This window comes from Dipodomys ordii, unplaced genomic scaffold, assembly GCF_000151885.1.
Source record: "Dipodomys ordii isolate 6190 unplaced genomic scaffold, Dord_2.0 Scaffold90, whole genome shotgun sequence".
NCBI classification, from domain to species: domain Eukaryota; kingdom Metazoa; phylum Chordata; class Mammalia; order Rodentia; family Heteromyidae; genus Dipodomys; species Dipodomys ordii.
This window is the reverse complement of record NW_012267306.1, coordinates 9,626,251-9,640,417: the sequence shown is the minus strand read 5'-3', so window position 1 is coordinate 9,640,417 and position 14,167 is coordinate 9,626,251.

The following is a 14,167-nucleotide window of genomic DNA, read 5'->3' as shown; positions in this document are numbered from 1 at the left end:
GAGAAAAACAATAAGGAACGAAGAACTTAGAAGGACTCAGTAGCCAAAATAAGTATTGGTCATTTTTTTTGTAGAGGTTCAATATGTCATGAAATTATCAGGAAATGTGACAAGAAAAAATTCCTGGGAGCCAAGAAATAAAGTCATTAATGGATTAGGGACTAATTAGGGACTATACAATATGGGTTAAAATATGATGATGTCTACTGCACAAGGCAATAATAGAATAATGTAAATAATGAAAGAGATTTACTTGGAAAATGAAGCAAATTAGCTCACTTATTGCCTCTTTAACCTTTGAGGTGTTCAAATATGCGTACAAGTCTAACTCCTACAGTAATGTTCTTTAAAGTTTTCTTTTTAATTTCCTTTAATGCAAGGTAAAATAAATGTGATCAGAGACAGATTGCTATGTGTGGGCAGGCACACACACACACACACCCACATCCACATTAGCATAATAAATAAAATGAACTTCTTGTATGGGCTTTGGTAAATATATTTAACTTGGACCAGGTGGTAAGATTTAAGCAGGTGGCAGAGTAGCAGAGTGGCTAATCTCAGATCATTCCTAAAACACAAGAAAGGCAAAAGAGAGAGGAAGTTTGATTTAAACGGTAGGAAGGACAACTTGGGGAAAAGCCTTAGAATTAGCATGTTCAAACTTAATATTCTGCCACCTCCTTCCCCTGTTCTCTTGCTGTAGAAAAATTTATCTTCTACCTGTAGCCTGCAGGTCACCTCACAAGGACTGTACTATTCTCTGAATCCCCATGGAGATTTGTGTGCCCTGTACATGTGACAAGAATTAATCATCTATCACACATGATGCATGTGTGATAAATGGTATATTTTAATGCGTACAGATATAATGAATAAATGACGGTATAATTTATGTTTATAAATCTATGAGTAAACCAGCACTATCTAATGCTCAGTCCTTAAATGGTCTCTTGATAGCATTCTACATATTATAGTTTATAGAATTATATATATAATATATCATACATATTATAGAGAATATCAGGTTGGCATTATTATTGTAGCATGTTATACTAACTTATTATAAGGCCTCTTAGAAGTAACATTAAATGATAGTTCTTGCAGAGAAATAAAATGTTTTGATACTGCTCTAAGTAAATTTGTATTTCACTTTAGATTATTGAAAGTATTGAATTTGTTCCCATTCTGTGACATTTGTTTCCCTGCTTGTTAAATAAACAAAGTGACTTGATAACAGTGATAGTATTATTCAGTGTCAGCACCTGGCCAGTCATAGATCATAGATGCTCACTTGCAAATCAGACTTTTCACTATGCTATGCTCAAATACCTACAGGGTATCAGGTGGTCAGTAAATATTGGTAAGTTAAGAGCACTACTTTAAAAGTTGATGAAGAATGACTGAAGTCTTGGCTCAAATCATAGAGGTGTCATATAGCAAGCATGAGACCCTGAGTTCAAACCCCATACCTGCAAAAAGAAGACTATTAACCTTTAAAAATGCCAATTGACATTTATATTTCTAAACCTGAGATGTGTGGAAGCACTTACAACTTAACCCATAAAGACTGAAACTTAATTCTTTCGGAAGCTTTACCGTGGCACCTTGGCAGGGTTTTTGACAATGTGGCTGGGCTGACAGTGGTAAGGTTTGTGACACTGAGGAAACAATCTTGAACAGGCAGGAGCACTATAAGCAAAGGAACAGAAATGGAACACATGTTTGTGAAAAGAAGGCATGCTTTTAGGCTTTTCATTAAAAATAGTTCCCTTCTTTGATTTGGTTATTTTACAGTTCAAAGTCTCTATGCAAAAACACATAAACGAAACAATTAACAAGTATTTCTTTTGAAAGTTAAAATGAAAGTAATGTCTTTAAATCATTTCAATAACATTTCCATAAGAAAATATCAGTTTGGGGTTTGGAAGTGTTAGAAAAACAAACAAGATGGAAAATAGCTTCTTAGGTGTTAACAGGTGACAGATTACTTTGTCACTTCCAAACTCAGAAAATAAACCTGTGATATGTTAATGATGTGAATGCTTGGGGAAAAATTGCTAGTTTAACGGATGCTCTATTACCGCAATCCATTCTGTAGTATTTTTCTGGGCAAACCAGATTAAAGATTAAGAACTCATTAAAACAAAGGCAGTTTTGTTTGTTTGTTTTTGGCTTGAACTCTGGACTTGGGTGCTGTTCCTCAGCTCTTCAGCTCAAGGCAAGTGCTCTAACACTTGAGCCACAGCACCACATCTGGTTTTCTGGTTACTTGGTAAATTAATTAGAGATAAGGGTCTCACGGAATTTCCTGCCTGGGTGGCTTTGAACCGTGATCCTGAGATCTCAGCCTCTTGAGTAGTTAGGATTACAGGTGTGAGCTACCAGCGCCCAGCCTAAAACAAAGTTTTTATAAGTTAGCACAACACAAACTTCAACTCGTTGATTATTTATTTTTAATGCTTTTAAATATCTTTTGAAATTTCCTTAAATAATAAATCCTTTACTGAGATGATTGATATTGCCATTACAAATGTTGTTCTAAGTTATATGTTACACTAAGAAATTCAAATTCATTATTCTATTTAATATAAAAGCAGCTAGCAGTTGGGCACCAGTGGCTTAAACCTATAACCCTAGCTACTCAGAAGACCAAGATCTGAGATCTCAAGCCAGTCAGAAAAAGAAATTAAAGGTATTCATCTTTAATTAATGACCAATTAATCAATCAATCAATAAAGGCTAGAAGTGAGGAGATGGCTCAAGTAATAGAGCACAAGCCAGAGGTTAAAAATCTAAGCAAGCTCAAGGCTGGAGTTCAAGTCCCAGCATACAAAAAAAAACCAAAACAAAAATATTAGATGATAGATAGACAATAAATAAAAGTAGAAATTTATCAGCTTTCCTTCATATTTTTTTCATACTAGCACTGTGGTTACATTTACTAATTCACTGTGGAATTTATACTCCATCTCTCAGGATAGGAGCTAATATTAGTGAGTAACTGCAGGAGAGTTGTGTTAATGTGTTTGCTTTTTTATGTTTTTCAAAAGTAAAATAAATCCTCTTTAACTGTAAGCTAAATTATATTTGGTCTGGTTCCCCTGAAATATTCTCCCATCCTTTTTTCAAAAGCCATCGTCACTGGCGTTTTCTTAGTTAAATACTGTCTGCCCAATCACTCTGAAAACCATAGAAAGATGTTTAACCTGTATTCACTCTCTCATCACTCTCTGTGTAATTACCCATTCTCTAATGCTCCTGGGGGCAGGTGCTGTCTGTTAGCATCTTTGATTCTGATCACCTGTCACAATATCTGAGGAGATGATACTAGATATGAATTTAATCATCCTAATAGTTATTTTGAAATTATTTTATCTTACAGTCTTGGGGATTTTGTTCTAGATAGGATTACCAGCATGAAACACTAGGACTGAATAAAATTTCATTTCTTTATTTCTGCTTTCTACACAAGTAATCCTTAGCTTGAATCATTTGATTGATCACTTAAGGATAGACTATTAGCCTCCAAATCAGAAACTCTTGTTTAACATGCTAAAATGGTCATAGTTATGTCTACAAAGCAATAAAAATAATAGAAGCATTTTCCTCAATCTTTTCTCTTTACTTCATCATCAATGAATTTTATGAGCTATGAGCCAGTTCATGCAGAAGCAGCGATCTTACTCTTTGAAGAGGCACCATGCAACAGCATAGAGACACATCACAAAAAGGACTCCTGTGATAGTTAATACTGCAGGAAGCCAGTTGTCTGGGCTCCAGTAATATGAAATCTTCTTTAAGACAGAAGTGGTAATCTGAGAAAATACAATAAACATTCACTAAGCATTAATACTATTGTTTAGAAAATACAAAAATAATATTACATACTGAGTTTTATGCATCTCATTATTTCTTCTCTTTAAATTATTGATTTAATAAAATTGTCTGATATTTATTTGCAAAATTAAAAGTCATCATATAAAAATTACCAGGCATGATAAACTCATTCCTTGTTCTGCCAACAAAAGCAGGCATCTTTTGGAAACAAATGTCTCTGTGCCTAATACTCCCTCTGCCAGCATCTTCCTTCCTGTCTTACCCCTGGTGAACACTTATTCTCTGTCCGATTTAGTTTCCAACTTCACTTTTGCCAGAAGCCTAATTTGGGGGTAGATATTGCAATCTCTCTCTCTCACTCCTCATATTTCAACTGTAACACCTAGAACACTTGACCATATTTATTTCCTTCCATTGTGTGCTATGATCTTTCCTACTGGGAAATAAACTTTTATGGAAGAAGACCATTTCCTGATCTTCTCTGTGGGTTTATTCAGGTCTTGGCATAAGGGTAACTATAATGTGTGTTGGCTCACTGACAGTGACTTAGCAAGTTGTTTGTAGGCTAATTATTATAAGTGAATCGCATCGTCATCTCCTCTTTCTGCCTTTGGTAACATAAGCCCAACTAATGTTTTCCCAGAAAATTTCTCACTGCCACCCAAACTGTGACTACTAAGAAGTCAATAATACAAAGTTTAGGTATTTTAATCTAATTGTCCATAACTAAGGAACAGAACATTCCCTGCAGATGGCAGCATAAGACTGGGAAACCTGAGCAAAAACTGTGTCCTTCAAGGTAACAAGCAATGCTTGAGGCTAGTGTCAAAGAAATGAAAGAAAAAAGAAGGCAGGGGACTATGGAGCAGGAAAAACAAAACAAACCAAAACTTTGGAAATAAAGATCAATCAAGCATAGCAATAGCAAAAATAGCATTACTTGCATAATTCAGGGATAATACTTGCATAATTGTTGGATTTTGCTAGTTACTGAAATTAAGTGTTGAATTAAGTGTTGTATGACTAAGCATTCTGCTTTGTAGTACAATAATATGGGCATGTCTGGGCAAAGAAAGATCAAGAAATCAGCTAGGCTCCAACAGTGTCTGTTGAAATACTACACCTTTATTTTCCTAAATAAATAATTCTCTTCTATACTGTTAAATAATAAGTAGACCAAAAGGAGGGCAGTCAATTTGACTGTCATTTAGTCACATAACTCTAAATTTATGTCATTAAGAACTAGCTGGGGGTTTTGGCATATACCTGTAGTAACAGCTTTTCTAGAGGCTAAGCCCAGGGGTTTTGAGTCCAGCCTGGGTTACAGAGCAAGATGCCATCTCACAATGTAAAGTGATGATAGTAATTCTAATACTAATATCCAATACATGTAACACAACTAAGAGATGCAGTTTACATTCTTATTTTTTCCTTTCTCCCTTCCTTCCTTGCTTTCTTCTTTGCTTCCTTCCTTCCTTCCTTCTTTACTTTCTCACTTCTTTCTTTCCAACAGATACTCATTTATTCCAAGAATCACCCTATAAATGACACATAAAGCCTTTAAACCAAAAAGATGAGGCAAACATTTCCTATCAGCCAATGTGTGCCATAGTAAGTTATTTAGCTTCACCCAGTGAAGCTCTCTGTGTTGTGTAAAGCTTTCCATCCACCTATCTAGAGGGTTGGGTATCTAATGACCATGTTCTTTCTGCTACTATCCACTCAAACGAAAATATTAAGATAGTTAAAAAAATCCAATCCATATCAAGGCATCAAAACACCACTTTGTAAAGCACCATAACTTTCCTGTGAAATTATTACTCAAGTTTTGCCCAAGAGAAGCCAGCTTTCTAAAAATAATTAAAGGCACTTGAAAAATGTCTAGGGGTTAGATGAAGAGAACAGCTTCAGTTCTGCTTTACCTATTTCGAAAACAAGTGTAGAATTTTAGTATTTTTGTTATCTCTTGTTTTTCTTTTTATAATATACTTACAAGAATATATCTAAAGCTTTAATTAAAAAATAATATTTATTCTGAATATTATTACTAAGTCTAAGGCAAGTGTCAGGAATTAAGTAATGACATAAAACATGAAATCTTTCTACAGGGATTAAATATAATATTTGTGGCGTATATTTACATAACATTTATTACAAGATTTTTTTCACATCTCTTGTTTCACTTGATCCTTACAACATCTTTTGAACAATACAAGCAACTATTCTAATCCCTCTAGTAACCCATGTGCACTGAGTAAATATTTAAATATGTATTACATGCAAGCTTGATTGTACTTTTTAAACTGATGGTTCAAGTCACTTTCAAATAAATGAATTTGGGAGTATGTCATATTTCTCCATGCTTTTGTAGCTTAATTAATAGTGATCTATGTTATGTTTTAAAATTATTTAGAACTCTCAGAAGATAATGATCATGAGAACAGTTTGTATTTGATCTACCTTCATTTCTTAGAGTAGCAGCCTTTTTCTCCTCTGCTCTACCCTCTACTCTGCTGGTCTCATTTCAGTTCTACACATATTGAAATTAGCTTTGTGCTGTCTGTTCAGCAAAGTCCTAGATTCCCAGCATTGATGCTAGATTTGTATCCATCACCCTGTCTTCTGGTTCTGCTTCAGCCCTGCCCTGTAGAGCTCCACACATTCTGTTTCTCACTAATCCATGTATTATCACATGCATGGTCTTCATTTCTAGCATTTATTTATAAGTATCTTTGCTGTTTCTCATATTCTTCAAGCTGGAATTTGATACATTTTCTGCCCTACATTTATTGACTCTGTTAACAAAATGTCAAAATGAGATGTCATCTATTGGATATAAATCTCTACACTTGCTGGGGCTTATACATTTTGTACTATGCTACACTTTTCTTCACTTTATTTCATTCTTTTTCCTTTGGTTGTTGTTCGACTCCCTTACTGTACTGTACTGGGTAGGGAATTCCTCAAACTTTAAGCATTTCTCTGTTTTTTCAGCCTTCCTGTTTTTGTCACTTACTAAATCTGTGACATTAAAGAAATTATTTAATTTCAGGTGTCTCAGCATTTTTTTGTGTGACAAGGATAAAACTAGTTGAACTTAAGAATTTGATCAAATCAAATGGTGTATTTAATGTGAAAATTGTATGCACAGATAGATTTGCAAGCAAGACTAGGTAGGAAGTTGTATTCAAATATTATTTTAGCTGAAAAAAAGGTTCCAAAAATTATTTCAATTATTCTATCCTGAACTTTTTGGAAATCAGTTTAGATCATGTACATATTACTGTGCAAACTGTAGCCTTTCTGAATTTGTTTCTAAATGTAGTTCAAATTTTTTGTTCAATTGTCTCCTTAAGTTTACACAAGGAGACAACAATAAAATACAACTGTATTTGGACAATTTAGCAATTGCTTCCAAGCAATGAGCAGAAGGAGTAATAAACAGAATGGCGGAGGACTGATAGAGCTTTGTATGTTATCAGATATTTATCTCAGCCACAGGTAAATCACCACCAAAACAAAGAACTTTCCCATCTGTCATTTTGTCATGCACTAAGATTCTGATAGCTATGTGCAGTTAAACTTGTCTGATTCACATCCTTCATTATTTAACCTGTTATATTTTACAGAAAAGAAAATAGTAATAATGTTTCTTGTCATGAAATCTTTTGTCAGTGGGTATTAGATTCATGGCAGATGAAGTCTACAGCTAGTAGATTAAAATTTACATTATTTCTACTGACTTTCAATAATTTCCTTTAAATCTCACAAAAAAAAACCTTTAAAAATATTGTCACTATGAAACATGTACCTGAAATCCTTGTTACTCGGGAGGCTGAGGTTCAAAGCTAGTCCTGGCAGTCCATGAGATTCCTATCTCCAATTAATCACAGAAAAATCATAAAGTGGTGGGAACTCAAGTACAGTTCCCAGGCACAGAATTCAAACCTCAGGACTGACAAAAAAAATAGAAAGTGAATATGGAATTTTGATTCAAGATTCAAGTTGGTACACTGTGTCTCAAATATTTTAACTATAGATTAGATTTTGTTGGTTTTGTTTTGTTTTGTTCTTTTGGTTTTTGCCAGTCCTGGAGATCTAACTCTTGGCGTGACCACTGTCCCTGAGTTTCTTTTGCTCAAGGCTAGCACTCTACCAATTGTGCGTTAGCACTACTTCTAGGTTTTGTTTTTTTTTTTTTTTTGAGTAGTTTATTGGAGATAAGTCTCACAGATTTAGATGCTTGGGTTGGCTTCAAAGAGCAATCCTCAGATCTCAGCTTCCTGAGTACCTAGGATTAGGTAAGAGCCAGATTTTTATGTTTAAAGTTATATTTAAGCTGTGTGTGGTGGCTCAAGCCTGCAATTCTATATACTTCAGTGGTTGGGATTACAAGAATGAAGTTTGAAGCCAATCTGAGCCCAAAATGTTCCCAACACTTCATCTCAACTAAGGGCTTAGTACAGTGGTTCAACCTGCTTCCATCACAATGGATGATACACAAGATTGGGTTCCTTCATCCCAGAAACAGGAAGCAAGTAGGAGGATAGCAATTTAGGCTGGCTCAGGCATAAAGGAAACCCTACCTTGAAGTTAACAGGGAATGTGGGGGAGAGGGTAATGGGAAACAAGCATGTTTCAAGTGCTGGAGGTCCTACCTAGCAACTGCAGGGACTCTGAGATTAATGCCCAATACTTCCCCAAACGGTATTTTTAGTAGTAAACCTCTACTAATTTAAGCAGAAACACTGGTTTGAGCTATTTGCTAAGAAAATTACTACAAAATAACTGATATTACAAATAAATTTAGGAAAATTTAAAATTGTAAAGAGGACTGCAAGCAAGATTTCAAGATCTGGTAAGCTTACAGAAATCCTTGACATTGATATATTCTGCCGATGTGTTATGTAAATGAAATCTTAGATACAAATTTAATTAATATAAGCCAATAAAAGAGAATGATTACAAAAAATAAAAATAGCCTATGGGAAAGTATCTTAAAACATAAAGATAGGAGCTTAAAGTCATTAATTACCAATTGTCATTTTTCTACAAATACACACCATACAGCAAGAAGATATTACTTAAGGAAACAAAGAACATGATTTAAAATAAAATTAATTTATTTGCTCAATGATTTGATCATTTGATTATCTACATTATTAGTTTTAGAACTTTCCCCTTTATGTTTTCTACACATGTTAAATCCTCTGTTGGCTTCTAATTTACAAATATCTTTATGTAATAAATCAGCTTTACTAATTACAATTTCCAAAGAAATTCAATCTTAAAATGAAATAGTATTGAATTTGAAATCAATATATTTAAATAAGTAACAAATTAAGTGATAAAAATTGAAGTGAAAAGAACAGATCTTATGACTCTTAAGACACATATAACAGATAACTCAGCATATATGATGAAAAATATAGTTATTTGTTTATTTATTTATTTTTGGTCGTGGGGCTTGAACTCGGGGCTTGGGCGCTATCCCTCAGCCCTTCTACCACTTGAGCCATAGTGCCACTTCTGGTCTTATAGTGGTTTATTGGAGATAAGAGTCTCACAGACTTTCCTGCCTGGACAGGGTTTGAACCGCTATCCTCAGATCTCAGCCTCCTGAGTAGCTAGGATTACAGTGTGAGCCATTGGTGCCTGGCCAATCTAGTTAATTTTTTAACTAAGAGCAAAACGTGATTTACTTATAGGAATGTTATTTCCAAAAACATTTAAGCTACCAGAGATGAGCATAAGTAGTGTTCTCTTTTTTGGTTAGGTATAACGCTACATTTCTTAAAAATAAACTAGACTTTAATGGTTCACTTTAAGTAAAGAGTAGTCAAACTGCATCAAGAAATTGTATATTACCCCAGATGTAATCCAGACTATATCAAATAGTTCCTTCTATAATTCTTCTTATATATATTTTTATCTGTTTCCTAATGGAAGTCTGATGATCACAAAGACTAAGAAATAAGTTAGTTCTTGCTATTTATTTATGCAATTGACTTTTTTGTTTCAGAATGGTCAAATATGCCACAATACACATGCAGTTACATAACATGTCACTTCTTAACACAGTTAAAAGAGAAATGTTTTTAGAGTCACCAAGCGACTTTAATCTTAACTATACCTGAAGAAAGAAGAGTGATCCTAGCCACTTTGTACCTATGTCTACATTTTAAGAAAAATAATTACATAGTCTTATTGATAGAAGTTAACAGGAGAATGACAAAAGAGATATAACAAAAGATTCCCAGAATACCCATAGATCCACAGCAGCTTTGATTGCTGTTTCTTACGGGATAATACATACACAATGTTGCCATACACATCTGTCCTTCATGCTGTTAGATCAAATAAAATGGACAAGCTTCCCTTTAATGTGCTTCCTCACAGCCTCTCCTATTTCTGGCCAACTATAAATGTATTACGTTCATCACCGGCAACCCATTACCTCAATCTTTCTTACTGATTTATGCTTAGAATTAATTTGAGGTAATGGTGGCAGATGTGTTACAATTCTGCACTGCATTTAAAATGTTTACTATATTTTCTTTTATTCATCTTATGAAAGTAACGTAAGTCATTTCTTGCTCTCAGAAAGATGTAATTTTTTTCTAAAGTAGTGAATGAATGTTTTAAGAAATACAGAAATAGTAGAATGACAAAGCACACATGTTCTCTGGAAACAGACAACTAGACATCTAAGCTGGAAGACTGGCTGTCAGTTGAGTTGAGCAAACCAGTTTCCATTTGCAACGATACTGCTGGATTAGTAAAATTGCCTTGAGGAATCACAGTATCATATTTGAGTTTATATCATGGTGTAGGACAAAACACTTGGTACTCATTATTAATACTTCTTCTATTTTGCTATTTCACTCTTCATATTAGAAAGACTAGGAACAAGAAAAAATTAGCTCAATGTAGAGGTCAAGTAAACAGAAATAGCACAAAGAACTCCCTCTCCAGGTGGACAAGGCAGAGTAGCTGTTAAGATACAGATAACTGAAGTAATACATTTCTCTGATCTCTGCTGAAGTTTTACAAAAAGTAGAGAATAGACTCAGGTTAGCAGAAAGTGTGAGTTATACTTTGACTTTCTCTAAAAGTCACACACTTCTACCAGTACTTGATCCTTCACAATGGCCATGGTACCATATTGTTCCTTGAATTGAGAGTTAAAAAATTTATGGTATTTATTTATTTTGGTGGCTTAGTTTTTGCTTATTGATATACATAAGTATTTGCTACTCTTACTCATTTTTTTTGTCAGTCAGGGGGTTTGAACTCTGTGCCTGAGCACTGTCCCTCAGCTCTTCAGCCCAAGGCTAGCACTCTACCACTTGAGTCACAGTGCCACTTCTGGCTTTCTGATAGTTTATTGGAGATAAGAGTAACATGGACTTTCCTGCCCTGGGTGGCTTTGAACCACTATCCTCAGATCTCAGCCTCCTGAGTAGCTAGGATTATAGGCATGAACCACCATCTCCTGGCTTAGTCTTATTCATTTTAAGTTCTTTTTTTCTATCTTCTTAGTTCTACCAAACAATAAAATGGATAGGTACACAAGTGGGCTGATAGAACTGATAGAAGACAAAATCAAAAGAAATTTATTATATGGTATTTATATATAACTATTCCTAGTATGACCAACCTATTTTGATCTTCCAAAGATTTAACAATCAGACTTCAACAGTTGGATGGATAGTTAACCATAGCTTCCCATTATTTGTAGTGAACCAGCCTTATTGAGCTCCACTGTTCCAAATTATTGACTGATGACAAAGTGCTTAGCATATTTGATTGCAAATTGTTTTATGGCACATCTGATAATATGGATTGGTTTGGATAAGTCAAAAGCAGCCTTGGAAAACTATTGTTCCTAGAAGATGGGCACAGCTCTAAAACCATGTATAAGGTTATAAAGATTTAAACGTTCAATGTTGCTAAGTAGTCCCCAAGTCCTACCAATCTGTCTTTAAAGCTCAGATTAAGTGAGAGACACTGAAAATAAATTACAGTTTTGTCACTCTCTGAACCTTATGCTTTTTTCTCAGTTCTTTACTAATGGAGTAAGTCTCCTTTTGTTATACTGATATGCATTTGAGAAACATGGATGTTATCAAGAGGAACTGATGAAATAGATTGGAATGATTTATGGACTTTCACCTCTTTATTCTTTCTGTTGAAATAAGAGTGAAGAGCATAGTTATAAATTAGGATGATTTAAAGATTCTACCATCCTCCTTATAGTCCAAGTGGACATTAGTTCTGGAATTTTTATTGTAGGCTCAATTTGCTGTACACAGATACTTTCAGGAATTTTGATTCATAATTCCTTGGGGGTTATATTTGCAGGAAATGGTGTCTAGCCAGTTACCTCACTGTCTCTTTAGACAATCTGGATTTAAATTGGAAGAATTTAATTCAGTTCATAAAAAAAGTTCCTTTTTTTCTTCTCTGCATACCCTGAGAGGAACCTCTGAATGAGCAGCAACAGGTTTAAAGACATAAGTTTAAAGACATAAGAGACAATTTACAATGAATCAGATCTATTCATTAATCGGTGAGCAATTTGAGACTCATTTCTTATTAACTTTGCAACTAAGTTGTCTATAATTAAGATAAGATTATTTCTTCCTATTTTCTTTCCTAAACTTCAGGTATAATTTCCCTATTCTAACCTATCAACACAAAGTGTCCAGCTACTTAAGGAACATTTGATACAGTTTTCTTTACAGCTGTGCATGAGTAGCTTATCTTGCTTTGTTTGCTTTATGCAAATAGAATATATTTTGCTCAGGGAAACATACTTTTTACAAATTCTGATGCAGTATGAAACTCTTATTTTTAGTGAAGCAAGATTTAATAATTTGGGATTTACAAGGCTCTGAAAGGGAATATAAAATTGGAAAACTATATGGAATATTGCTCTACAGAGAAGGGCCACATTCTGCACCAGTTCATGAACCTCCATCACTCCCAATTAATAAATATCACATACCTTTCATACAACGTATGACATTGCTCCTTTGACTTATCAAGTATCGTACTTGGCATTGTAAAATATGCAGAGATCTTTATGGAATGCCTTCAGTCAATTACCATTAATGGAATACCTATATATTTTTCAACATTTTGTTGAAATTTTACACTTAGAGTGAATTTCAGGTTGAAGATGTTCCTATAATATTTATAATATAATTTAATTCATTTTAAATTACTTTGAACTTTTATCTTCAGACCATTATTTTTGTAAAGCTCACAGACACACATCATTAACAATCTGGCGCTGAGAGGTTCTATTTCTGTAATGGATTTTTAGAGTTATATTTTAAAAGGAGATAAAATTCTTGTAGTATACTTTAACCACTTTAAATGTTTTTTAAGTTTTCATATCCAATTCAACATTCTAAATAGAAAGATCTGTCTTGTAATAATAATAATAAAAGATATGGCCTGTAAGTATAATGACTAAATTGTAAGAAAGATATTCTTAATATTCTTTCCCATAATATGTTATACATCTATAAATTCTATTGCTCATATATATTACAGAAGTATAAAATCATTTCTATGTGAAGGTCTTATTTTATGACATAACTTCTCTGGATTATTAAAATAAGCTCATTAGCTGCTTTCCTTTAAACTTCTTTCTTTTTCCACCAATATCTCCTTCATGTTTATTTCTATTCAAAAACCTTCAGCACATAGAAATATCTGATCTGATCTGGTCATTTTTATTTTTCAGTTTAGTGTTTAGTTCCTCCCTGATTGGAAAGTATAATCTATATGTCTTTGATTGCTGTATGGAAACCTTCAAATTTTTGCCACTTTTCTGAACATATTTAAGCCATTTATTCTCAGATATTCTATTAGTTATAGGTGGAAAATTTTATCTAATCTATTCAAGGTTGAATGCCAAGGCTTGACTGTGAAGTAAGTACAGAGATAACCATGTTTATATATATATTATTTATATATAATATATCCTTCACCAGATAATTTTCTAACACAACGAAATTAAGTGATGTGTAATTAAGGTTTACATATATTGTTGTTTCAAGTGGAGCATGAAAGAACCTACCTGTAATCTCAGCTATGTGGGATGTGGAGGAAATAGGATAGTGTAGTTAAAGTTTAGAATATTATTTCAAAAACAAAGCACTAATATAATATCTGGGAGTGTGGCTCAATTGATAGGACATTTGTCTACTAGGTACAAAGTCCTGGGCTTAACCTTCAGTACAGAAAAAGGAAGGAAGGAAGGAAGGAAGGCACGCAAGGGGAGAAGGTGGGAGGGAGTAGAAGGAAAGGAAAG